The following is a 26186-nucleotide window of genomic DNA, read 5'->3' as shown; positions in this document are numbered from 1 at the left end:
GAGACTTTTCATTTTCTTTCTGAGCTGTCTTGTTGCCTTGGTTATTCATGGCTATTAATGATTTATTATTTCTCTTCCTAGACATCTACATGAGTGGATTCTGCAACAGGTTGATAGAAAGAGGTCTTTCTTTTGTTTTCCAGTAAGTGTTGGTAGAATGTGTTATTTTCTGTCCGAGTGCAGCCTTTTATTATCTCTCACACAGTAGTGTCACGTTTTCTTTGCACTATTGTGGTCTCACACAATGGGGGGATTCCCTGGAAGGTGGGCTTCTCGTCTAAACAGTTCGCCTGGGTCATAGGGTGCTGCCTCCATGGGGGGATGTGGAGTGCTTCTGAAGTTCCAAAGCTCTTCCTGCCTCAGATTCAGATCCCTTGTGTTTCAGCATCTCTGTTTACTCCTGCAGTGATCCACCCAGATAGGTGGGGACAGGGGCAGGGTGGGTTGTGAGAGGTGGCCCAGTGCAATAGCAGTGACCACCACCAATCCAGTCCTACTTCCACAGCTCCCTCCCCTTTGCTGGAACTAGTTGGGCTGTGAGTCCATGTCTGTGGACCACAGTTCTCAGAATTGCAAATATTCTGTTCTTTTGATCTGACACTGCTACTCTTCCACTTCTAGCACTGGGTAGGTGGGGGCGGGGCAAGCTCTGGGAGGGTAGGGAGGCTAGGCTCAGTGCCTAAGGCTTCCGTTCTCTGCAGCAGTGAGGGCTTAAACCACCGTTTTCAGCCTTCTGCCCTCAGTCTTTGCTCTGAGGTCTCTTCCATGAGCGTTGGGTTCAACTGTGTTATATGCTGTCTCCTCAGCCCTGTGGGCCATAAACAGAGCCCTAGCAGTCTGAGTTCTTCACTCTCCTGCAGCTGTGGTAGTTCTGGAATGCAGTGAGCTCGGTCTGTATCATGTGCACGTGCAGCACCCTCTCTGCACTTCTCCCTTCCTTCCTCCCCCACTCATGCAATTTGCCCACCTTTAGATTATTTCAGTTGTTCACCTCTTAATCATATGCCTTAGTAGAATGCCTGTCTGCTGCTCAGGGAGTCCCTTGTGGAGTTATGGTTGTTCAATTTCTGGTAAATTCCAGGGGAGATTTCAAGAGGCTCACTTCACGCCGCCATTTTTATGACGTCATTCCCATTTCTGTTAAATAGGAGAAAGTTTAAATTTTTTTTCCTTTGCCACACCAGTGCATGCTGAGGTTTATGTGTCCAGTTGTTCAAATGGAGTGGGGGTGGACGTGGAGGTGGGGTCATTGACTGGGGGTGAGTTTTGCCAATTTGTAACTTTGAGAAAGTGAGCAACATTTCATGCCTTGCTTTGCCTCTAAGAAATGAAGTCCAGACACATGCCGGTTTTTAAGAGCTGAACTCAATTGCAAGCATGTGGATAAATGCTAACAGCAGAGGAGATGGGAAGACAGACCTGCCCTGTCCAGAACTGCTCTGGGAGGGCACTGTCAGGCAGGAGGGAACAGGCCTCTGAACAGAGCAAACAATGCTTGGGTCACGGTGGAAGGGTGTGGAAGGTGAATGATTTTTTTCTTACAATTGTAGAATGCTAGGGCTCAAAGAATTCTCAGCAATCACCCCACCCAAATGTGTTTTAAGATGGGGAAGCTGACTATAAGACAAGTTAGGGACTCAGCCAAGGAAGGGATCCAGGTAACAGCAGAGGCGGGATTCAAACCAGGAGTTGATTTCCTGCTATAGCATTCTTTTTCCTTTCCACAGTCTTAGGCCTGATAACACTCCAAATGGAATGACTCTCCAAGAGTACCAGTGGGAAAAGAGCTTCTCCATTCAAAGAAGACACTTTATCAGGTAGCATAGCCTTTCTTTAAGAGCTGCAGCCATTTTCAGTAGCCAGTGTCACCTGCTTACTCCTTGTGGTGTCCTAGGCCAGCCGTATAGCTTATTATAGTAACAACAAGGAGAAGAGACCGGTTGTTGAGAGATACAAGATTTGAGGGATAATTTACGGTTTGGGTTTAGCCAGAAGCCGAACCTGAAACAAGGATTTGAGGGCAAGCAGTTTATTTGGGAGACATCCCACGAAACACCACTAGGGTAGGAAGAAGTGGGACAGGGAAGGGAAGGAAGCCAGTAAATGGTATTATCAAACCACTTGCCTCTGTGGGTAACAGAAGCTCTGTTGTGCTTGGGACTCTGGAGACTGTGTACAACATGCATACACCTTAGAGCAGGCTTTCTCAGCCTCAGCATTGTTGACATTTTGACTTGAATAATTTTCTGTTGTAGGGGGCTGTCCTGTGTATTGTTAGATGTTCAGCAACATCCCTGGCCTCTACCTACTGGATGCAAGTAGAATTTCCACCCCAACCCCTAAGTTGTGATAATTCCAAAGGACCCCAGACATGTCCAAATGTCCCCTGGGCAAAAATGCCCAGGGTTGAGAAATACTTAAGAGTTATGTCCTTATATGTATGTATGTCTAAGGGTTATCCTATTCAAGGAATGAGGAAGCTGGGATATATTTATCCTCTGACTCTCCGTTCATCATTGATAGAGGGATGTTTCTGGGGATATTAACTCTCTGAAACTCATTTGCCATGCATACTATTGCGGTCAAAACATAGTTCTCAGGCAGAGATTTGCGGGGAAAATAACTCTTAGGATTTATAGGTAAGTTCTGAGGGCATATGAGTGGGGCACAGACAACACCTACTATGTGTGGTCATCTGGGGATCTGCTTTATTATTCATGCATTTAGTCATCATCTTTTCATTCATTCTACAAATGTTTATCAAAGATATACTGTGTACTCGGAATCAGGCAGGACACAGGAGATTCAACGTTCAATGGCAAGAAAAAAATGAGCATAGTTCCTGTCCTTATGTCATTAGAAGTAACAGCTTAGAAGAGCAATGAGCATTAGTCACCCAATACAAATGAATGTTTTTAATTGCTACTGTGATAAGTACTAAGATCAGATACACAGTATGGAAATAAATTATAAACTATGGCTGTTCCTCCAACACTCTACATTTAGGACCTTTGCATTTATTATTCCCTTTACCTGGAATTATTTTTCTAGACATCATTTCTTGCTCCTTCACTTCATTTGGGGCTCTGTTAAGCACCTCATCTTCTAGAGGGGTGTTCCATGACCACTTTTTCTAAAAAAGTGCTCCTGTCCTTCTGTCCTTTACCCTGTTTATTTGTGATTCATAACACCTATCGTACCTGACAAAGTTTATATTTAATGTTTATTGCCCCTTACTGCTACATCGATTATTTTGTTTCCTTTCTGTTCCCAGGACAATGCCTGGCAATTAGTAGGTATTCAAAAAATATCTGTTGTGTGAATAATCTAGAGCAATTGACTTGGTCAGGGAGGTCAAGGAAAACTTTCTGAAGGCAATAGCAAAGCAAGATCTAAACAGAAGGGTTTACCTGGATGAAGAAGGTAGGAAAAAGCAGGAATAGCATGTGGAATTGCTCTGTGGATGGAAGAAGCACAGTGATCCTAAAACACTAAACAAAGGCTAGTGTGCCTAGAGCAGAGGGAGCACAGAACCATTAGTTAGAATTTTAATTTTAGAGTAAAACCAAAGGGAAATCATTGCTGTTTCAAGCAATGAAAAGTTGTGCATGGGAAAGTGGAAGAAGGGGTGGGTAAATACAACCAGATTTCTATCTTTAAAAGATAGTTCTGGCTCCAGGATCTAGAATACTGGAGGGAGGCAAGAGCGGACACCATCATGGTGATGGGTTTCATCCTCACAAACTTACACCCATCGAAGTGAATATTTGTGCATATATGTGTATATACGTTTTTGAATTCTTAGGGACAGAAAAAGAATTCTTCTTCCCAAAGAGCTTTTGGTGAGCTCTTCTGTCCAGTAGTCCTCATCTGTATTCATGTCTTCAGGGTGCCTTTAGTTTTGGTTGAGGAATGAGGTCCTGTGCTTGCCTCCCTTTCAGAGGACCATTTATCTTCTGGAGTCCTAGCTCCTTAATTAATCTGGGTGAAACCAAGGCTTGTCCTCGATCCTGGGATCTTGTGGAGGATCTGTCTTACTGTTTACAAATATTTGATGCTTTTTCCATGGTAAGGTAATCCATCCTTGCCTGTTAAAATAGGGCATGGTCAGTGGCTTGCTCTGTCTAATGAGGTGAGCAGAAAGCATGTGTGTTATTTCTGATACAGAAGTTTTCAGAGCCAGAACATAATTGTTCGTGTTTCCTTTTGCCTTTGCATGCATACAGTAAAGATGAACAAAAGAAAATAGGCCTAATTAGGAGTTGAAATAGCCCATGACTACTCCCAGAGTTTGTGTTAACAAGCTGTGACATAATTAGTTTGCTATTCTACTGGTCACACATATTTCTTATGGTTCCTTTTGTTTCTAAGACCCTGTATAGACACTGTAGAAATAAAATGATGGTTTTTGGAGCCTTACTGGAAATGGTGCCCCTGGGGATAATGGGGGGAAAGACTTGGGTAGGGCCTGGGAAGCACTGATAGGTACTTTTGAGCTTAAAAAAAAAAATTTCTCTTCAGGATGGTGTTCCTGAACAGCAGGTTTTCTCTAGAATCTATGTTACTTGTTCTTTCTCAGACTTTCTCCCCATTGAGATCAGAGGAACGGCCAGAGAATATCCATTCCTGCAGAGTGAAGTCTCAGGACTCTTCTCTGAAACCAGGAAATGAGTGAACTGTTCCTACACATTGCTGTTAATTTTATTCTTAATAGGTGTTCTTTGTAGGCACTATTTTTGGCAACTTCAGTCCCCGGTGGCACCTCTTCAGGCTATAGGAGTCTTAAGAGAAAAATTGATAGCCTGAGTTGTGTTGTGTCTGAGGTTTGTGGGGGACTGTTGCTATCTCCATTGGAGCCAGATGTTTTCCTAGCCCTTAATCTGCACTGTCTCCAAATAGAGCCTCCTGGAACACCTGGCGCCATCTTGCGAAGGTGCTGATACTAACGTGGGTTGGGGCCCCACCAGGAAAAAGCTTCTGCACAGAAGAGGAAGTAAACCTCACAGTGAATTCAGCTGTGGTGAAAGGAGTGGGACATACACACGCCCCAGAAGACCCCAGTGTGTGGCTGCCTTTCAGCTTCCCTTGTGCTTCTTGCAGCTTGTGTCACATTCCACGGACATTCAGCTTTGCACTCGTGCATGCAAGCCCCGTCTGCGGTGGTCAGGGGCCTGTTACCTAAACCAGGCGCTGACCTCAGGTCAGGAACTCTTTAAATGTTTAATCTCTCTGCTGTTCATGGCTAGCTGGGTGGCCTCTGAAATATTATTTAATGTGTCTGGGTTCTGATTTCCTCAATTGTGTGGTACCCGGTGACCTTGCGATGACATTTCACTACCTATGAAAAATGGTGCCATGTGACTGGTTAGTCTTTACCTAGGAGAAAATATGGAGGGGTTTCTTGCTTGAGAAAGATCCTGTAAACCTAGGATCACAGTTTATCTTCTCCACTAAGGTAGGGATTATAACCATAAAGGTTATACCTCAAGAAAAAGGAAACTGTCTTCCTTTCTAAAACTGAAGTTATAAAAAACTTACATTTGTGCTTTTTCCCCCCCGACTGCTTAGAGCCAAATATGAAATTTAATTGGCAACTGTGTTAATGTTTATCATTAGTGTATTTTCCTTTTCCTTTTACCCTGTAGTCCTATTTGTCTATTTTACTAAACTTATTGATTTGATAGTCGGGTGTAAGTAAATTCAAAAACTAAATTTATGCATAGCTTGAGGGGGGCTTATGGGTTGTTAAATCTAATATGCACTTTACACATTAAGTAGTTAAGATCTGAAGAGAAGGGGCAGGCACAAGTGTCCTCAGCTTGTCAGTTTCAGAGCTGGACTTAGAAAGCAGGTCTTTTCATTCTTAGACAGATATTAGTTCCTCCATTCCATGATGACCATTCTTAGAAAATGGAGCTTATCTATGACAGTGGGGAAAAAGCTAAACAACAGTCTTTGCTTTAGTTTTAGGAGCAAGATTTTAAAAATTAAACAGTTTCTGGTACATGTAACAAGGAATTCAGTTAATTTGTGCTGATGAGGTCACACTTAATTGTTATACTCATGACTCTAGGTTGGGTTCTTCTGGAGCACTCTGAACCTGATGCATCATTTCTGTCTGGATAAAAATGAACAATTGTCCGTCTTCGTCCTGATGAAAATTAGTAGCTGTTCATCTTAGTTTAATTGCTACAGTATACAGCTGTGACAGTAAGTATATTTTCATTTATCTATTTGAAATATTATGGAGTGTCTGTTATAGGTCTAGTACTATATAATGTATACATATAATGTATATGTGTTAAATATTTTTATGGGTAAGATGTTTATGCAGGTAAATGTGACATATTTTGTATATAGATCCATGGATATAGAACACATAACAGATCTATTATCTGTGTATGCATATATTTTGGAGGAATTCTGTTATCTGGCTTCCTCATATTCCCGTTTCCTTAATTCTCATATTCTCTTTCCTGACTTCCCTATTTTCTTCTAGTACTAAAGTAGAATGAGGGAGGATATGTATGATGGAGAAGGTTGTGCACAGCACAGTTCTCAAGGGCTCATCTGTACCTGTCTGACCATCAGCAGTAGCCCTGCAGTTCAAATTATGAACTTGCCATCCTAAACCGAAGGCATAATTTAGGTGAAATAAACCATCTTTTGGGTGCTGAATTTGCAAACAAACATATGTAGAAAATAACAATTAGATCCTAAAAATGAATCAAACTGCTTGGTAATTTTTTCATCTAATATTGGGCAAAGTGACAAGACTCAATCCTCAAGAAAGATACTTAACTCTCCTTATTGGTGCTGCCTGTGAGGACATACTGTGATGTTGTGGTGTGGGAATGGCCATGCTGTGTTGAGATTCTTTCAGTTCTCACTGACAGGAAAAGAGGTCTGGGCTGTAGCAGATTGCAATATAGCAAGACTCCATGGTAATTAACTTCTCTATCATTTGGAAAATTAATTGGAGAAAACACTAAGAATTTTGTGGATAATCCCTTTTAATGGTAGTATTGTAAATTTTTAAATATGGTTAACATACTTAAGTATAGCTAACCATATTTAAATGTTTAACATCATAGTAATACCATATATTTATATATCATCCTAACTCCAAGGAGCTCTAAATGATATACAAATTGTTTTTAAATCCACTTACAGCTCCCAGAGTCTCTGGGAAGCAAGCTGGAACAGGTTCTATGAACACTATTTAAAGACAAGGAATTTGAGATTCATTGAGTGGCAAATCCAGGCTCATCCAATACGTCAATGTCTGACTTAGATGCTCTTGGCATCCATGTCCTTCCTGTTTTGTTATTTTCAGTATGGGCCTAGAGTCTTCCTATTTGATCAACTTTTTCCCCCTGTAGCTTGCTTCCTAAACACCATCACATCACACTCTACTGCATGAAGCTCAAGGCAAAATGGAATCTTTGTTGTTTCAGTAATGGATTGAGACTTCCTTCTGCACTCACAGGAAATTTTGCCAACCATCACAGACACATTGTTCTAGATCAATCTCTTTTTAAATATTTGGTGAATAGCAAAGATTAAGAGTTTCACTGAATTCTAGAATTTTGCCAATGAAGGGAAGTGATGGGGTACAGTGGACAGAACACTTGTCTGTGATTCAGATATCTGGGTTCTAGTATTTAGGAGTTTGGCCTTTGCCAGAGATCTGTGAACTGAGCTGGATCAATGAGAACCTCCCCCAGGAGATAGGGCTTCAGGAAATGAATTTGATTTACAAAGGAAGGCAAAACTGGGAACTGTAGCAATAGATTGTTTCTGTGAATTCACAGTCTTTCCTTCTCCTGCCACTACCACGGACTGTTGGAAACTTAAAAGTAAAGGACAGACTTAGTAATAATTGCTACCATTCTTCGGGCATTTACTTGTGTGTAGTCATTATTCCCTTTCATCTTATGACCTAGGTTTTAACTATGTGACTTTGGGCAAGTGACTCATCCATTCTGGGTCTCAGGTGCATCAGGTATAAAAAGGAGTGGTTTCACTAGATGTAGTGTTTTTGAATTGGGCCTTGTAAATTTCTAAGAATCAGGAGAGTTCTTAGGAGTTTCTGAGAGCATCAAAGAAGCTACATGGGTAGGTTTCCTCAGGGTATCAGTCCTTTACCTCATTCTCAGTCATAGGAGCTTTGCTTTTTTTTTTTTTTAACTTTATTTTATTATTATTTTTAAAGGAGAGCTCAGCTCACAATGGCCCATGTGTGTATCGAAGTGGCAATCTTGGTGTTATCAGTGCCATGCTCTAACCAACTGAGGTAACCGGCCACCCAGAGCTTTGCTTTTCAGTCTGTGTTAAATAGTGGCCTAATTTGACAATAGGCTTCTTCCACTAAAAACAGTTTAGTTTTACTTCTGTCAAATGGATTAAAAGAGATTGGATTTACATTTCTACCCAAAACAAAGATATAGGAAACTACAGTTTTCAAGACAGCGGACATCAGCTCATGCATATGAGGAAACTATATGTGAGACTAGAGATAGTACTATCCAAAAGCTTAGAAGGAATGATCTCTGGTGCTCATTCTGGGCTACAAATAATGCCTGTTCTCACCAGTCAGACTGGAGAGTGTTAAAATTCATGGAACATTATTAGGCAAAGTACTCAGAAATGTCTTGTCTCCGTGGTGAGAAATAATTTGCCTTAGGCTAAATATTGCTCTGGTCCTGCCTAACAAGTCTTAAAATCATGAACAAAAAGGACCAAACTGTTTCGTTATAATTTAATTGTATCCCCAAATAAAGCTTAAAAGTATTTATTTATAGGAATATAAAAATATCCCACACCAAACAAAGTAAAGTTCACGACTAGAATACCAAGCATGTAATAAAGCAGGAAAATACAACTCATAATAAGGAGAAAAATCAATCAATATTGACCTAGAGCTGACACAAATGTTGGAATTAGCAGACAAGGACATTAAAGCAATTATAACTGCATTCCACATGTTCAAAAAGTAAAGTAGAAACACGGAAGATTTTTTTTAAGAAAGCTCAGATCAAGCTTCTAGATATAAAAGCTACAATATCTTAGGTGACAAATGCATTGGATAGGATTAATAGCAGAATAGACATTGCAGAAAGAAAGATTAGTGAATTTGAAAACATAGCAATAGCAACTATAAAAAATGAAGCACAAAGAGAAAAAAGAATTAAAAAAAGTACCAGTGAGCTATGGGGCAACTTCAAGAGGCCGAATATATACCTATGTAATTGGAGCCCCTGAAGGGGATGGGGGGAGGGATAAAAAATATTTGAAGAAACAATTTCATGATAAACCCCTATATATTAGTTTCCTATTTTTGTTATAAAAAATTAGCACACACTTAGTGGCTTAAAAATGACATGTTTATTATTTTATAGTTCTAGAGATCAGAAATCTTAAATGGGTCTTAGGGATTAAATTAAGGTGTCAGCAGAGCTGCATCTTTTCTGAACACTCTGTTCAGAAAATCTGTTTCTTACTTCTTCTAGCTTTAAGAGGCTGCTAGCAACCCTTGGTTTGTGTCTACACTACTCCAACTTCTTTTATTGCCACATCTCTGACTAGTCTTCCTGCCTTTCTCTTCTAAGGACTCTTGTGACTATATTGAGTCCACTTGGATAATCTAGGATAATATTCCCATCTCAATATCCTTAGTTTAATTACATATGCAAAGTCCATTTTGCAATTTAATTTAACATATTCATAGGTATTATGGGGTGAATTGTGTCCTGCCAAAATATATATTGAAGTCCTAACCCATGATACCTGTGAATGTGACTTTACTTGGAAATAGCGTCTTTGTAGATGTAGCTAAGATGTAAATTGAAATGAGGTTGTAATCCAGTATGACATATCCTTATAAGAGAGCAGACAAACATAAAGAAAGGGGGGACACAATGTGAAGACAGGCACAGAGAAAAAATGGCCACCTGAAGACAGAAGTAGAGATTGGAGTTATGCTTCCATAAGGAAAAGAACAACTGAGGCTACCAAAAGCTGGAAGAGTCAAGGATGGATCCTCCACAGAGGCTTCAGAGGGAGTATGGCCCTGCCAACATCTTAATTTTGGACTTCTAGCCTCCAGAACTGTGATAGAATAAATTTCTGTTTAAGCCATCTTATCTGTGGCAGCCCTAGCAAAGTAATACAGTAGATTTCAGGAATTAAAATGTAGACATTGTTAGGGGTCTATTATTCTACCAACCATACCACAGATCCAAGAATCTCAAGAAACCCCAAGTCCAAGAAACAGGCAGAAAATTACACCAACGCACATCATAATTAAATTGTTAAAAGTGACTAATAAAGAGAAAAATCCTAAAAGCAGCAAGAGAAAGAGGCAACTTAAGTACAGAAAAACAATGATAAAGTTATCAACATCTTTCTAATCAGAAACAATGCAAGTGAAAAGACAGTGGCACAATATCTTTAAACAGGAAGTCCTTACTTAACATTTTTGATAGATTCTTGAAACGACATGTAATGAAACCAGTTTTACCATAGGCTAATTGATATAAACAAGAGTTAAGTTCCTATGGCATCTTATCAATGTTATAACAAAACAACATTGAACAAAACAATGTTTTTTGAAGACCTGCTGTACTGAAAGATAAAAACTGTCAACCTTGAATTCTATACCAAGCAAAAATATCCTTTGAAAAATGAAGGCAGATAGACATTTTCAGACATACAAAAGCTGAAAGCATTCATCACCTGCAGACTGTCACTATAAAAAATGTTAACAGAAGTCCTTCCAGTGGAAAGAAAATGATCCCAGATGGAAATCTGTATCTACACTAAAGATTGTGGTTACCAGAAATGGTAACTACATGGGTAGATAGGCAAGACTTACCCTTTATTACTAATCTTAAAAATATAATTGTCTGTTACAAATAATTGCAATATAGTTGTTGCATTATAAGATAATGTAAAAGTAAAATGTATGACAATAATAGCACAAAGTCCAAAAAGGGAAAAATGGAAGTAGGCCATTGTTAAGTTTCTTATACTATATATAATGTGGTGGTATATCACTTGAAGGTAGACTGTGAAAAACTAAAGATGTATACTATTTTCTAAAGCAACCACTAAAATAACAAAACAAAGAATTATAGCTAAAAACCCAATAAAGAAGATAAAATGGAATCATTAAAAATAATTAATCCAAGTCAGAAAATAAAAAGTGAATAAATTGTATATCTGCATAGTAGAATACCACTCAGTAATAAACAGGAGTAAACTATTGATACATACAACAATATGGATGAATCTCAAAATAATTTTGCTGAGTGCAAGACCAGAGAAAAGGGTGTACATAATGTATGATTCCATTTATTTAAAATTCTAAAAAATGCAAATTAATCAACAGTGAGAGAAACTACTCGGAGAATGAGGCAGGCAGAAGTGGGAGGCATTGCAAAAAGACATAAGAAACTTTTGGGGTTGTTGGATATGTTCACTCTCTTGATTGTGGTGATTGTTTCACAATTGTTTTACATGGGTATACATAAGTCAGAATGTATTAAAGTATACACTTTAAATATGTGCAGTTTGTTTTATGTCAATTATACTTTTACAAAACTTAAAAATATTTTAACCATCAGACTACTTGATATCTGATTTCTCTTTTTGTTCTAAACAATGAGAAAAATTTCTAATAAGGGACTTGCTGATGGTGGTATAAATTATTGCAATCCATCTAGAAAGCAATTTGGCAATATATACGAGGTCTGACAATTAAGTTCGCGAACTCATCCTAGAAAAAGTGCTACATACTTTATTGCTGTGAATATCAGTATGGTCACCGATATCATAGTGAATATCACTATGGTCACCTTCAAAGTACTTCCCTTGGGAAGCTATGCACTGACGTTAGCACCTAGTCCACCCTTCAAAGCAATTTTGGAACTCTTTTTCTGGAATGGCCATCAGAGCTGTTATCATACTTGATGTGCTGAATGTCATCAAAATGTCTTCCTTTCAATATTTCCTTTATCTTCAGGTAAAGAAAGAAGTCATTGGGGCCAGATCAGGTGAGTAGAGAGGGTGTTCCAATACAGTTATTTATTTATTGGCTAAAAGCTGCCTCACAAACAGTGCTGTGTGAGCTGATACATTGTCATAACGCAAGAACCATGAATTGTTCGTTAAATATTCAGGTTGTCTAACTTTTTCATGCAGCCTTTTCAGCACTTCCAAATAGTAAACTTGGTTAAGTGTTTGTCCAGTTGGTACAAATTCTTAATGAATAATCCCTCTGATATCAAAAAAGGTTAGTAACATCATTGCAACAAGTTCACGAACTTAATTGTCAGTCCTCGTATCAAGGTCCCTAAAAATGTTCATATGCTTTGCCTCAGAATCCCATGGCAATCTGGCTTAAAGAAATATTTGAAAATATACAACAAGTATTATGGAAACCTTTGCAACATTTCCCTCTCACCTCAAATCCTTAGAAATGACAAAATTATTGTTTTTAAAATCATGCTGAAAAACAAAAGTGTCTTTAGTTTGCCAAACAACATTTAATGACTTTCAGAAAGATGGGGTCAGATTGAAAAAGGAAATCACAGCCCAAAACCCATGCAGGAGAGAAATTCTGGAAAGGTAGATGTGGCTCCAAAGGCTGCTATGAGCCGAGAGGTTGGTTGCTTTTAGAGGCCTGGTGAGAAGTCCCCTGGAGAAACTGACAGGGGTGATGAGTTGGGGTTCTGCAGCAGAGCAGTCAGGTCTGTTGACCATCTATCTGCACTGTCCCTCTCCTCTACCTCTTTCACTCCCAGGAGATGAGCAACCAACATGTCTATTCCCTTAGACGGGAACAGTCAATGAGGAGAGATTGGGTGGGGCCTTTGGTGGCTGTCACGCCCAGGTGGAACAATGAGCTCCCACATCAGGAAATAACTGAAGGTCTGCCCTGAAGGACAGCACATTCTGTTCCTCATCCAAATCACAGGAGACAGGCTGGAGTCACATCACATAGAACAGCATGTCCTGCTCTCTTTTACAAGCAGGTGGAAGACATACAAAGGTTGAAATGAAAGGAGTGGAAAAAATATAAAAGGAAAATACTAACCAGAATAGAGAAAATTTGGCAATACTACTATCAAAAATACTACCACAAAAGAGAATTCAAGGTGGATATTATTAAAATGGTCACAGAGGAATATTTCAGAGAAATAAGAGGTTTTATCAACCAAGCAAGCCTTTGTGATCCTGACAACATAGCTTCTAAATATATAAAACAAAAGCAAATATAAAATATAAATGTATAGATCCACAATCACAATGAACTTTAACATACATTTTTTAAAAATCAAGAAATCAAGTACACTAAAAATAAGTAAGAATATAAAAGATTTAAATAATATAATGAATAAATTATATATACCCAATTATATATACAAAAATGAATATACATTCATTTTTTTTTCAAAAGCACATTAAGCATTCAGGAAAAAAATCATCATATATTAGAAAATGTTAATAAATTGTAAAACAAAAAAGAAATCACATAGGCTACATTGACTCATCATGATGTGTTAAAATGAGAAATTGAGAAAAAAACCCAAAACAACAAAAAACCCCAAAGCCAAAAACCAACTATACTCCTTCAAATTAAAAACTGTACTCCTTGAAATTAAAAAACAAAACAAAATAAAAAACCCACTCCTTTGTAACACTTGGATTAAAGAGGAAATAGAAAACTATTTAGAAATGCAATATAACAAAAGTACATACTAAAACCATTAATATGGCCAAGACAGTACTTGGAGTAATATTTGTTACCATAATTGTACTTATTAGGAAAAACAAGGAAGACAAAAGAATAAATGTACTAATCTTTGAACTCGAGATGCCAGATACATATGAGAAAAATAAGCTCAAAGAGTGTGGAGTGAAGGAATTAATATAAAAGTAGAAATTAATTACACAGAAATTAAAAGATAAGTAAAGAAATTGTAGAGTTGCTCTATAAAATCAAAAGGTAATTCTTTGCAAAGGCCTGTGCATTCTGGTCTCACATGCCAGGGCCTTCTCCCGTGTCCCATGCTTCCTCCTTCCACCCCTGTCAATCACAGGTACTAACAGGGAAACCCAGTGGGTATCCTGTATCTCTACTGAGACCCTGATACTGAATATAACATACTTAACATTCTTGTGGCAGGTGGCATTTATCAGTTTATTTTGTTCAAGTCTACACGTGACATGTTAGAAAATTTGAATGCAGCCTGTAGACTTGTATACACCAGGGATTGTGTGCAAACCCCAACAGTCTGGAGCCTTTCTGAATATACTGTCAGAAATCTGGTACTTATAAACCCATGGGTTTCTTTATTGGAGAAGAAATCCTCCTTTTGTGGGATGTTACTGAGGGAGTAATATACATTTACTTCAGAATCTGTGAAGCCCTGCCCATGTGGCCAAAAGTGTTTAGGTGAGGTGGGCACTCTTTTATTTTGATGCTGTGCATTTTCCTTCTTACCCTACTTCATGCTTTAGAACACAGTTGGCCGTTGGAAAATTTGTGGAGGTCATTGTTGCATATTTTGCCACATTCCAACTCTTTTCATCACCATCGATGTGCATGGTATTCCCACTTTGGATTCCACTGGGCTAGGATGGGATCCTAAATTCTAACCACTTCCTCTCCTCTTCAACTTATTGGTCCTATGTCTCATGATCTTATATCTTTGCTATATGCAAGAAGCTGATAACTAATTAGATAAAATGATTTAAATTTAGAACTCCTGGATCCTAAAGGAGCCTGAGAAATCATCACAATCACTATCTTCAACTACTTTAAACCGATGCTCCCCGCAGAGAGCTTTCTGACTTTCATCTTTTGAATATTTCTACAAGCCAAATGCTTTTTGTTTAGCTTTCCCTTTCACAGTATTTGTAATTAAAACAATAAGAATATCAGCATTCCACTACCCCCATTCTGATGTATTTCTCCTGTGGAGGTTTATTCTCTTAGGGACAATCACACAGTACAAGATTTGGGTTTGCATTTGGTTGTATGTAACAGAAGCACAAATGCAATGAATAGCTTAACTAGAGTAAGGCTTTGTTGGATTTCCAAGTAATAAATCCAGTGGCAGAGAGTCCGGCTGGGGCTGCTGCTCAGGGAAGTCGCCAGAGAGCCAAATTCCTCACCTGGGTACGTTGCCTCCCTGAACTAAACAGGAGTTGTGCTAGTGTGGAAGTTGAGAAGAATGGGTATCTGCATGGAAATTAACATAGCCTAACCTACCCATTTCATAGATAAAGAAACTGAGATCTATACAATTTCAGTGACTTGCCCAAGGTCATGAAGCTATTCAGTAATAAATCCGATATTAGAACTCAGGACCCAAGACTTCTTCTTATTTGGTGTCCTCAAAATCCCCCAAATTTGACATGCTGGCATGTCTGTGCATTTTGCACATGCCATTGCCTTGGAACCCCCGGCCAGCATGCCTGCCCAGTTCAACTTTACTCATTCTGATGCTTTCCTTGAATTGAAGGTAGCAATTTCAAGAATTTGGGGAAAGTGGTATTGGGGGTTGTGTTTGGCCTAAGGGTTAAGTCTTCAAAAAGTATAATTCTTAAGCCTCTTCATAGTCTGCATTAACGTAGTGACAGCTCCTCTTTACCCACCTCCCTCTCTCCTTCTACCCATCCACTGTTTCCTTCCCACTGCTCACTGGGATCCGCTTTGCTACTTTTGGAGCCCAATTCCTGCTGTACTCTCTGTTCTTATACCTCAGTCTCCAGCGGGTAAATTAGAAGAGTTTTTGTTTGTTTTTGTTTTGGGGTCATTATTATTGCGGGACTCACAAGTTGCTCATAGGAATTAAGCAGAAAACAGAGCCCCTTGTCTTCTCATCATTGGATTTCCCATAGCACTTTGCACAGGTACTCACAGACAGTAATTCCTCAAAAAATCTTTGTTGGATGAATGGCTCCCTAGAAAACTTTTAGAGTTAGGTGTGGGGGCTTGTAGAGATGTGCCTTGCCTAATTCCTGGTACCTAGTAAGCTTCCGGATAGGCTGTTTGCAACTTCCTTTCAACTATTTCAGAATTGGTAGTATGATATTATGTGAAAATTGGTTTATGCTGCAATTTAGAGATGATCAGAAACGTCCCCAAACTCTCATGCATTCTTCTTTGAAACAGAGAAGCCTCTGTCTCCTCTACACCTCAAGGGCTACCTGTATAAACCCTTCTTTCCACCTATGTCTGCATAGTGAAGAGCATCCCGCTTTATGGAGACTCGCTGTGTATTCCACGTACCCAGGCTCTTGTCTCTTCAAGTAATATTTGTTCATTTGTTATCTTAGTTGGTGGTGCCTCCAGGCTGTTGGAGGGCAAGACACCATCTTAAAAACAAAGCAAAACAAAACCCAAACCAAAAAACCACAAAATAAAAGAAATATCTTGGCAAACCCAGAAAGCTTTAGCAGTTGGCTGAGGTCAAATTATTTAAATGAACATCAGCTTCTCCATCATGAAGAAGAACCTCCAACTGAAAGTTAAACCAGCCTGATAATAACCATTTGTTTCTTCCTCTGCACACACTGGTTGGCAAAACTGCCGTCTGCTTCTACCCAGTACATTTTATTCATTTCTGGTCGCATTCTTGTCATCCCAGTTCAATATGGAGATTTTTGTTCTGGAGCTAATTAGTTTCAGCTGGTATTTACTCAGCATCATACTTTTTGGAGATAAATATAAGTAGAAGAGCCAGTTGGTGTGATGGAGTCTTTTTTTTTTTTTTTCTTGTGTAAGTTCATGCCTTTCTTACTGTCTTCTTTTCCCACATTTTTTTTTTTTTTAAAGAAGATGATTCATAAAAGAAAACCGAAATCTTAGGAAATCTGTGTGCGTAGAGGACAAGAGCTTCACAGGAAAGATGAGAGGAAAAAAAAAATCATTTGCCAACCCCCAGGGGTCGGTTCTGAAGGAAGTGGATCGCTGTATTTCTACCGCAGGAGTATGTTGGATGGATGAAAAAAGGTCCCGCCTTGGCATAATGGGCCCTGTTCGCACTGACAGCTTTGAGGTTTCTGCATCGGGAACCTGAAAAGTTGTCAGCGTTAATAAAAAGAAGTTTTCCTGATAATGGTTTTAGTGCAGTGTGTGCAAGCATGTGCTATTCCTAGTGGTTGGTAAAAAAGAGACTATAATATGGAATGCATTATACAGAAGAGCCAAAAATAACATCTGTCTCACAAATAAGGGGAACCATCTCATTTTATATCTCTTCTTATTTGACAGCGTCTTTATTTTTTCTTTACTGGAAAATTATAGTTTTGTGTAGTTTATAAAAATAACGTTTAAACATCACATGTGATTTTAGACTCAGATGGGATCTACTTAATAAAACACACAAGCAATTAGAGAAGTTTGTTGTAATCACTTCTGAAACCCCAGAAGGTTCACATCGGCAGGGCTGAGTTGCTGCCTTCCCAGCTTCTCTCATTTCAGAAGCTTAGTAGAGGAAATCACCACTGCCCACATCATGTATACAGATCATCTTTACCTAGCAATACAGATGTTTTTGAACTTCATGTTGCTACTGCTGGGGTAGATTCTAATTTCTAGAATGAAAAGTATATTCACTGGGGATTAGAGTATGCTGGGAATAGAAGTTAAGCACACTTGGCAGCTCATCCCAGGGATCTTCTTAGGGAAGAAAGAGTGATTAGGAAAGAAACCCCAGTTTTCTGTTCTTAATTTTATATAACAGAGGAGTTACCTGTTTCAGCTGTAAGCTAAGCCCACCTACTTACATTTTTTACCCTTCTGAATATATGAACTCTTCTACAAGTCCAAAATGTGCTTATGTGAAGATGGCTATTTTGACATATGTCTCATGACACCTATGTTGCTTTCATTAGGATTTGTCTTGCTCTCAAATCTCCTGTTCTTTAGCTGTTTTGATCAGATGGGTTTCCACATTTCAGAAGAGGCTGGTATTCCCTACTGTTAATGACTGTGCTTGCTGAACCACCAATCTTCAGTTATTGTCTTCGTTATTGTTTGGTTAGTGATCACAGTTTTTCATTTCACTGTCCTTATCTGTTTGAATCATCTCTTGGATGCCCCGTAAGAGTCTATTTGGATAATTAAATGATCTTTCATTTAAGTAATTCTGATGGTCTATAATGGGCAATATTGATGTTGTAGAGATGGTAGTATTGCTAGTGATGATGGTGATGGAGATTTTCGTGCTAGTGGAGGTGATGGTATGGTAGTGTTTTTGGAAATTGTGGTATTGATGTTGGTGGTGGTGATAGAGATGGTAGTGGTGGTAGTAGTAATGGACATGCTGGTGTTATTGGAGGTGGCTATGGTAGTGATGGAAATGGTAGTGGTAGTAGAGGTGATGGAGGTTGCAACCGAGATGATGGTGATAGTGGAGGTGATGGAGATGATGTTGATAATGGAGTGATGGTGGAGGCGAGGGAGACAGTAGTAATGGGATGGTGAGACTATTTTGCCAGGCTTAGTCTTTGGAGGAGTTACATATAAGAGGCACTGAAAGCTTAATATTAATGATGGTGGTCAAATCCTTACTATTTAAGGTGTAGTCTATAGACCAGTAGCAATGACCACCCACCAGGTTTTTATTGGGAATGTGAAAACTTAGGTTCCATCTCAGACCAACTGAATCAAAACCTGCATTTTAACAATATTTTCAGGTGATTTGTATGCACATTAAATTTGTAGAAGCACTGGTCTGAAGGAGAAATAGCTACAAACACCTTTTATTCTTGTGGTCCATATTTCTTCCCTGTCTCTTCCTCATGAGGGAATCTCAGCCTACACCTGCATGTAAGATGAGGGAGGTCAGTGCTTAGCTGATCAGTAGAATGTTATTTGGCCTATACTTCAAAGTCTAGAGTCAGATTTAAGTATGGATCTAAAAGAAAGCTTTTCATGAACTGAAACTTGAGATTTCTCAGCTAAATATGTCTTCTCTAAAGATTGCTATGGTGCCTAAAGTTCTCATTAGCTTGACTTTTTAGGAAGCTGAGTCCTTTAACAGGAATAAGACATTTAAGCATCTGATTACCACATTAGAATGTGGAGAATCTTGGGTCTGAGATGCAGTCTATATGGGCTCCTTATGGAAGTCTGCAGAAAGCTTGTCTATTTTACCTGAGAAAGAGTGGGAACCCGTGGTACAGTGCACATGCATGCACACACACGTTAATTACAGCCTAATCACATTAGCAGACATTTCCTGTGTAGTGTTAAGTGGTAAGTGTGTAACTTGTGTGAGGAGAAACAAGGTTGATTTCTACACATACTGGGGGTACCAAAAAAATGTACACACGTGACTTGTATTCATCTTTTGCTTTCAGTACATATTATTACAATTTTAATAGTTTTTTCTTGTCTTAAGGTGTGTATCAATGTTTTTGGCACCCTCTGTATATTATGGTTATGTATTGCTATATAACATACTACTCCAGTACTTAGTGGCTTAAAACAATAATCATTTATTTTTACTCCCAAATCTGTCATTGGGCTGGGCTCAGGGAGGACAATTTGTCTCTGCTGCACATAGGACCAGCTAGGTTGGCCCAATTGAGACTGGAAGCTATGCTTTCAAAATGGCTCCCTCCTGTGAGCAAGGTGGTACTCAGCCTGGGCTGTCAACCAGGGTCTTGGTTCTTCTCCACATGGACCCTTTTACTTGGGCTTCCTCACAGCGTGGTGATTAGGTTCCCAGAGTAAATGTTCCCAAAGATCTGGACACATGCTGTAAAAGTTCTTCTAATCTAGCTTTTGAAGTCCCAGGTGTCGTTTCTTTGTAATTGCCTTTCTTTCATGCCGGTGTCCTTTTCATATGTATAGCCCAGTGGCTGATACATTTTTTTTGACATCACTAATGTGGCAATTGCTAAATAAATAAATAATCTTCTTCAATACTGATGCTATATAAGAAATTCTCACCTGGGCTTCTCCAATTTCCTGGGTACTGTAAAATAAGAACAACAACAACAACAACAAAACACACTGTACAAGTAATGAGTAAATAGGTTATGCTATAGAGGACTCTAAAAATGGGACATCTCACCTAATCAAATCTTATTTCTTCAAGAAGCTTTCCTTCTTCCACAAAGTCTTTTCTGACCATTTTAGTCACCATGGAGCAGTTTGTTCTCTGAACTCAGTTCTGTAGTCAGCGTGAAGAGTAGACCCAACTTCCCTCAACTGTCCATTTCCCTGTTTTCCCTAACCTTCTACTCAGTACTGAGTTTTCCTCTGGGTCGTCTCATTATCAGTCCTAACCCAAACACCGTAATAGGAAACACCGTTCAAACATCAACAGGTTGTAGTATTATCTTTCTTGGGGATGTTTGCCTTTTAATTAGTGATTGTACCGTTGTTTGACCTAAATCTAACCCCTGTATATTTATTGAGAATCTACTCTGTGCAAGCCATGTGTGGGGCCATGGAAGTGCCAAAGCAGCATTAGACCTGACTGGCCCCAAGGAACTTAAAATTTAGCTGGGGAGAGGAACTTAATATACATTAGAAACAATAAAATACAAGTTCAATGCTGAGCTTTGATTTTGAACACAGGGTGTCTTATAAGGTAGACTCACTGCCAAAGTGAAATATAAGGGGTGGCTGGAAGGGCATTTTTCTGCTACCATGCGGGTCTCCTCAAGGTGCTTTGTAAAGACCTCCTGTGATTCTGCTGTCTAGTGGGAATAGTCGCCAGGTCTCAGAGAAGCTGTGACCTAGAGAGATGTGGAGGGTGGAGTTTGGTGGTGGCATTGGATGGGAAGACTGGTGGAAATTCTCACTCATTATGCTTGCAGATGCAATCAGGTAACTGAAAGTATAAAGGAGGCGTGGGCACATGGGAAATATTGTGCTGCATTGTAGTTCAACAACCAGGTTTTATATATATATATATATATATATATATATATATATATATATATATATATATATATTTTTTTTTTTTTTTTACCATGGTAATATTCTTCCTACCCAAATGGTGCTGCTGGTGTTAGGACACAGGTATCTCAATTTTGGGGCTCTTTAGAGGGAAACGGTATTTTGACGTAGGTCAGGAAGTGAGAAAAGAAAAATAAGATGGGGAATGGAAGTCAGGAAAAACAGTTCTATAAAAAATAGAATAGAGTCAACAAGGGGAGGGGGCATGTGGCTTACATTTGAATGAGACAAGTTTCCTATCTTTTAAAACAAATCTACCAACTTTTCATGTATGTATACACGGAGACCACACAGTGTTTGCCATGAAATTCAACAAGGATGTATTTCTGGAGTTCCCTCACTCTCTCCTATTCCCACATACTCCACCCTCTCAAAGAAACAGAAGGGGAAGGGAATTGAAGGGGTGGTAGACTAAACGACTACAGAACAATACAACTAGCTTAACGTAGAACTGGAACTGCGACATTTAATTCTAGGCCAGGCTTGGTGCCAAGTCCCATGGAAAGCAAATGCAAATCCAGTGTTTTAGCCAGTGTTAACATTGAAACAGGGCCCATTAGTGATTTGTAAATCATTATTCCTCTTGGTACAGTTGCTACCTCATCTGGAGCTAGGTAGAGGCAATTTTAGGGAGCTTGTTTATATCATTAGCTAACTGCTTGTTCGGTTCATTCATTCACTCACTCATTCATTCATCTCTCCGGTCAGTCTTTTCTTTGTGCTAGACCAGCACTCCATATATATTTTTCTTATACCATTTATAACTTTGTATTAATTTATTTTCTTCTTGAGCACCCACAGCTTAGACTAAATTTCCCCACATTTTTTGCCATTAAGTCTATACCTAACGGTATACTGATGGTAGCTGTTACTGAGTTCTAGCTAAAGGAATGTGAGCAATGTAGTGTATTCCATATACAGGCCTAGTTCATAGGAAAACTCCTCATGGAAAATCATCTATGCTCGTTTCCACTTCCAGCTGGCTGGAATGGAAATGATGCCTAGTGAAATTTTGTAATTGTCTTTTGTTAGAATGTCTTTATTTACTTCTAGTATTAGGGTTATGCTGGCCTCATAAAATGAGTTGAGAAGTGTTCTCTATTTTCTAAAAGAGTTTGTGTAAAACTGGAATTATTCCTTCCGTAAATATTTAATAGAATTCACCAGCGAAACCATCTGGGCCTGGAGTTTTGTTTGTGAGAAGGTTTTAAATAATAAATTCAATGTATTTAATAGCTATAAGGCTCTTCACATTTTTTACTTCATTTTGCCTCAGTATTGGTAAGGTATGTTTTTCAACAATTTGTTCATTTCATCTAAGTTGTAGAATTTGTTGGCATAAAGTTTTTCATAACGTTCATTTATTAACTGTTTGATGTTTGTAGGACTTGTGGTGATCACCCTTCCTTCATTTCTAATATGGGCAGTTTGTGTTCTTAATGTGATTTTGGAAATCAAATGTTGAAGATGCTAAAGTCACAAGATGGAATGAACTTTGGTCTTTGAATCGGTCTTTGAATCACCCTTTGGCGGAGAGCTGCCAACTAATCAGAAACACCTGCATCGTATTGTTGCATGAGCCAGAAATAAACATCTGTGATATCAAGTCACTGAGATGGGCTGGGCTTTGGTTTGTTATAGCAACTATCATTATCTTACCTACTTCAGGTTGTCATTCTTGGTTTCTGTGTTTATATTTCCGATCACACTGTGGCCCCTGCAGGCTAGGAGCCATGATAATATTGTTCTTGGTATTTGTCCCAGTGCTTAGCACAATACCTGGTGGATGTAAGGTTCCTGATAAATGCCTCTCGAATACAAATGAATGACCAAAATGATTGCTATGTGCTTGGAGCCCAGAGGTTTTCTTCCCCTTGGATGGGTGACTCAGCTCCAAGCTAGAGCTCCCAAGTGTTGGCTTGCTGTATCATGTTCTTCTTCCCTTCCATTTCCCACATTTTCCCTCCCTTCTTCTCACTGTTTTCCGTGTCCTGCCTTTGTTCAGAACCACACCTGTGGGTCACTGTCAGAAACCTTTTATGAAGGTAAAATCTCTTCAATTCAGATCCCGCTAGACTGGAATTCAGAATAAAACATATTGGCTGGACTTATGTTTGCTTTTGTCCTCTCACCAAAACATACCAATTAAAAATCAATGCACCAAACAACAACAGTACTCAGAACTCTATGCAAATGATGTGTAAAAATAGATCCCTCCCCGGGCAGAACATTGAGATAATTTTAAAGAACAACTTCAAAGGATTCTTCCAGTGACATCAGTTTAATGCCTTTGCATATAAACAATAGACTAATTATAAATTATACTTGAGTAGGTATTAGATCCACTGCTGCGAAAAGCGTATTTTGCTATATCTTAGTATATATTCCTATAAAATAATTCAATCAAACCTATTTTGTGTTTCAGACTTTCACCAAATTGGACTAGTCCTCTTAAAAAACGAGAAGTATTGGTGGGGGGCTCCCTGTATTAGCTGAAGGCTGGGTGCCTCCTGGAAGTAGGTACTCTTGCAGTCAGTTCTTGTAGGTGAGGATGGAAACATTCCAACACATACACTTTGCTGGGCTCTAGGTAACCTTTCCAGTGTTTTTCAATTAATAACAAATGCTTAGTGCCAAGTTTCGTTTTAGTCGTGCTTTTTCTTAATTACTTGCTGACAAGTTTACTACTCTGCGAAGCATATAGGTGAGGTACTAATTCTCAGAATATTTTGGTTCTGTGTCTTGTCTAATTTGTGCTAGACTGTCTACACATTCCTTTTCGTGCTTCACATACATTCTTAGAAAAGTATGCAGGCTTCCTTCTGTATACTCTGCAAATACAGTCTAGAAAAGTTTATTATAAAGCAAACATCATTTTCCATTAATATCTGGAGATTTATTCATTTCCAGTTATTCATAATTGGAGGAAATCCTTCAATAGATTGAGCTGAAAAGTTCTGGCAGGAAGTGTGTTGAAAGGGAACCTAACTGAGTGGCACAGGTGGCACTGTAGGAATTGTGTACTTCCTGGATTTTCAGTCTCCACTGAAACCGTGCCCTTGCCAATCACTGCCTGTCTCAATCCTTCTGTTAACCCTTCAACCCCCCTCTTTTCTTAGCTCGTCAGAGTCCTGGATGTTTGTACAGTATCTAGAAATTCCCTGATTTCATACCCAATTTTCTGAAACTCTGCTTCCCTTTTCCTTTTGTTTGGTTATTTAGTGTCTCCTAAAGCTGGGCTGTGACAGTGTGCCTCCACGGAAGGCACACTATCTGATAAATGAAACACAGAAGGTGTCACTGTCTGACAAATGAAATACTCTCATCTGAACATTTCCTAAATAGGAGGCCTTAGAATTCTGTAGAATATAAATACAGTTTGGTTGGTTAGTTTAAACTCTACGTATAATTTATTAATCACAGGGAATGTGTTATAGAGCAGGCAGATAGCAGGGTAAAATCTTGCCATAAACTGTCTTGCTGTAATTATGATGATGGTACAAACTGTTAACTATTGTTGAGTGCTTACGATGTTCCAGGTGCAATTGTATTCACTTTATAACATATATTAAATCATTTCATGCTCATAACAGACCCATGAAATAAGCAGTTATTATTCCTATTTTACAGATGAGAAAACTAAGGTACATAGAAGATAAGTAATTTATCTAAGGTTACACAGCTTATAAATGGTGTCTATACCGCATATTCAAATATTTCTTGTTGAAGAATCTTCCTCTTGTTCAGAATAATGCATATTATATCTCCTTTTGCTGTATTAGAGAAATATGTGATGGTTATTCTTGTCTCCCAATGCCATCTACATAATAAGATCTTACCCTGTATTTTAGAGCTGTACGAGTACTTATGTTAACAGAGAAATCATTTTACCTCATATCCCAAAGTAACAACATTTTGGTTTTCAACCCAGAAATACCATGCCTAAGTTCTTAATTTGATAGAATATTTTCCAAGTTGAGATTGAAGCCCTCACTACCATCATTATGGTCAGCAGGATTGATTCTCATTACATCTAGTTCACTCTCACTTAATAAGGTCTGGTATTACAAAACTTGGCAGTTATTGCTAGCAATCCATGTTGTCAAAATAACTAAAGGGAAATTGGCTCCTGAAACTCTTGCTGTCCTACCTTCTCTGGAGTGTATTATGAGGGTTACGTGTAAAAATACATGTGATATCACTTAGAACATGTTAGAGCCCCAGTCAAATGTTAATAATTTAACTTTACATTGTATTTTATTAAGCTTTCTTTCATAAAACAATTTTAGGCATATTAATTCCTCATGGGCTCATGAAGCTTTTGGATACATACTTGTTGAAATAATTGATTTTTCAGGTTTAATTCTGCCACCTCTATAACTTTGAGTATTTCTGCAGTAGATTAAGTGCATTGATAGTCCCAAATTTTCACTCTTCCTGCTGTGAAAGGGGCATTTTGACCTAACTCTTGACTTTTAAGTAGCCACATGACTTGCTTTGGCCTATGGGATGTTAACAAATGTGGTGCAAAGTATGCATTCTGGACTCAGACTCTTGCTGTCATTGCATCTTTGCCATAACCAGGAGAACATGAGCAAGCTTGCCCACTAAAAGACTCTGAAAGACACCTAGAAAACAATCAAGGCATCTGAGGCCATCCAAGACCCATCAGCCTCTTGCCAGCCCGCCAGTATCCACAGATTCCCAGTGAGCCTAGCCAAGATCAGCCAAGCATGAACCAGATCAGCACCACTGTCCACCTGACCTACAGACGACTGAGAAATATTAAATTATTATTGTTTTAAGCCACTGTGCTCTGGGATGTTCTGGTACAGAGCAATGGCTAATTGATACAGCCTCAACTGCAGCAGTAATCACTACTATTTATGAATCCCCATTTGAGTGCATTTGAGACTGCTCAGCATAGTGGTGTAGGCTCTTGGCTTCGGGACGCGATGCCTGGAGTTCAAATACCAGTATTTTTGTTGTTGTTGTTGTTTGTTTGTTTTTAACGTATTTAATGTGTAATAGTGCCTGGCAATTAGGAAGCACTACACATTAAATAAAACGTTGTGTGGTCAGATCTGTGGCAAGTGTATGCACAAGTGATCTCTTCCTATCCTCTCACTAACTCTTGTGAAGTAGATAATTTTACACCTATTTACTAGACATGGACACCAGGGCTCAGAGAAGC

General features: G+C 38.8%; 1 long non-coding RNA gene across 1 annotated transcript in view; it reads left to right on the top strand.

The window, feature by feature from the left end:
• The first annotated feature begins 6083 nt into the window (after positions 1 to 6083).
• Positions 6084 to 26186, top strand: part of LOC141570435 (uncharacterized) — a 260819-nt gene continuing 240716 nt past the window's right edge. The window contains exon 1 of the long non-coding RNA XR_012494440.1: positions 6084 to 6210. This is a non-coding gene — a long non-coding RNA (uncharacterized LOC141570435). The remainder of the gene's footprint in view (positions 6211 to 26186) is intronic.

This window comes from Rhinolophus sinicus, linkage group LG03, assembly GCF_036562045.2.
Source record: "Rhinolophus sinicus isolate RSC01 linkage group LG03, ASM3656204v1, whole genome shotgun sequence".
Taxonomy (NCBI): Eukaryota; Metazoa; Chordata; class Mammalia; order Chiroptera; family Rhinolophidae; genus Rhinolophus; species Rhinolophus sinicus.
Note: the sequence above shows the minus strand (reverse complement) of the source record. Positions and strands in the feature narration are given on the sequence as shown.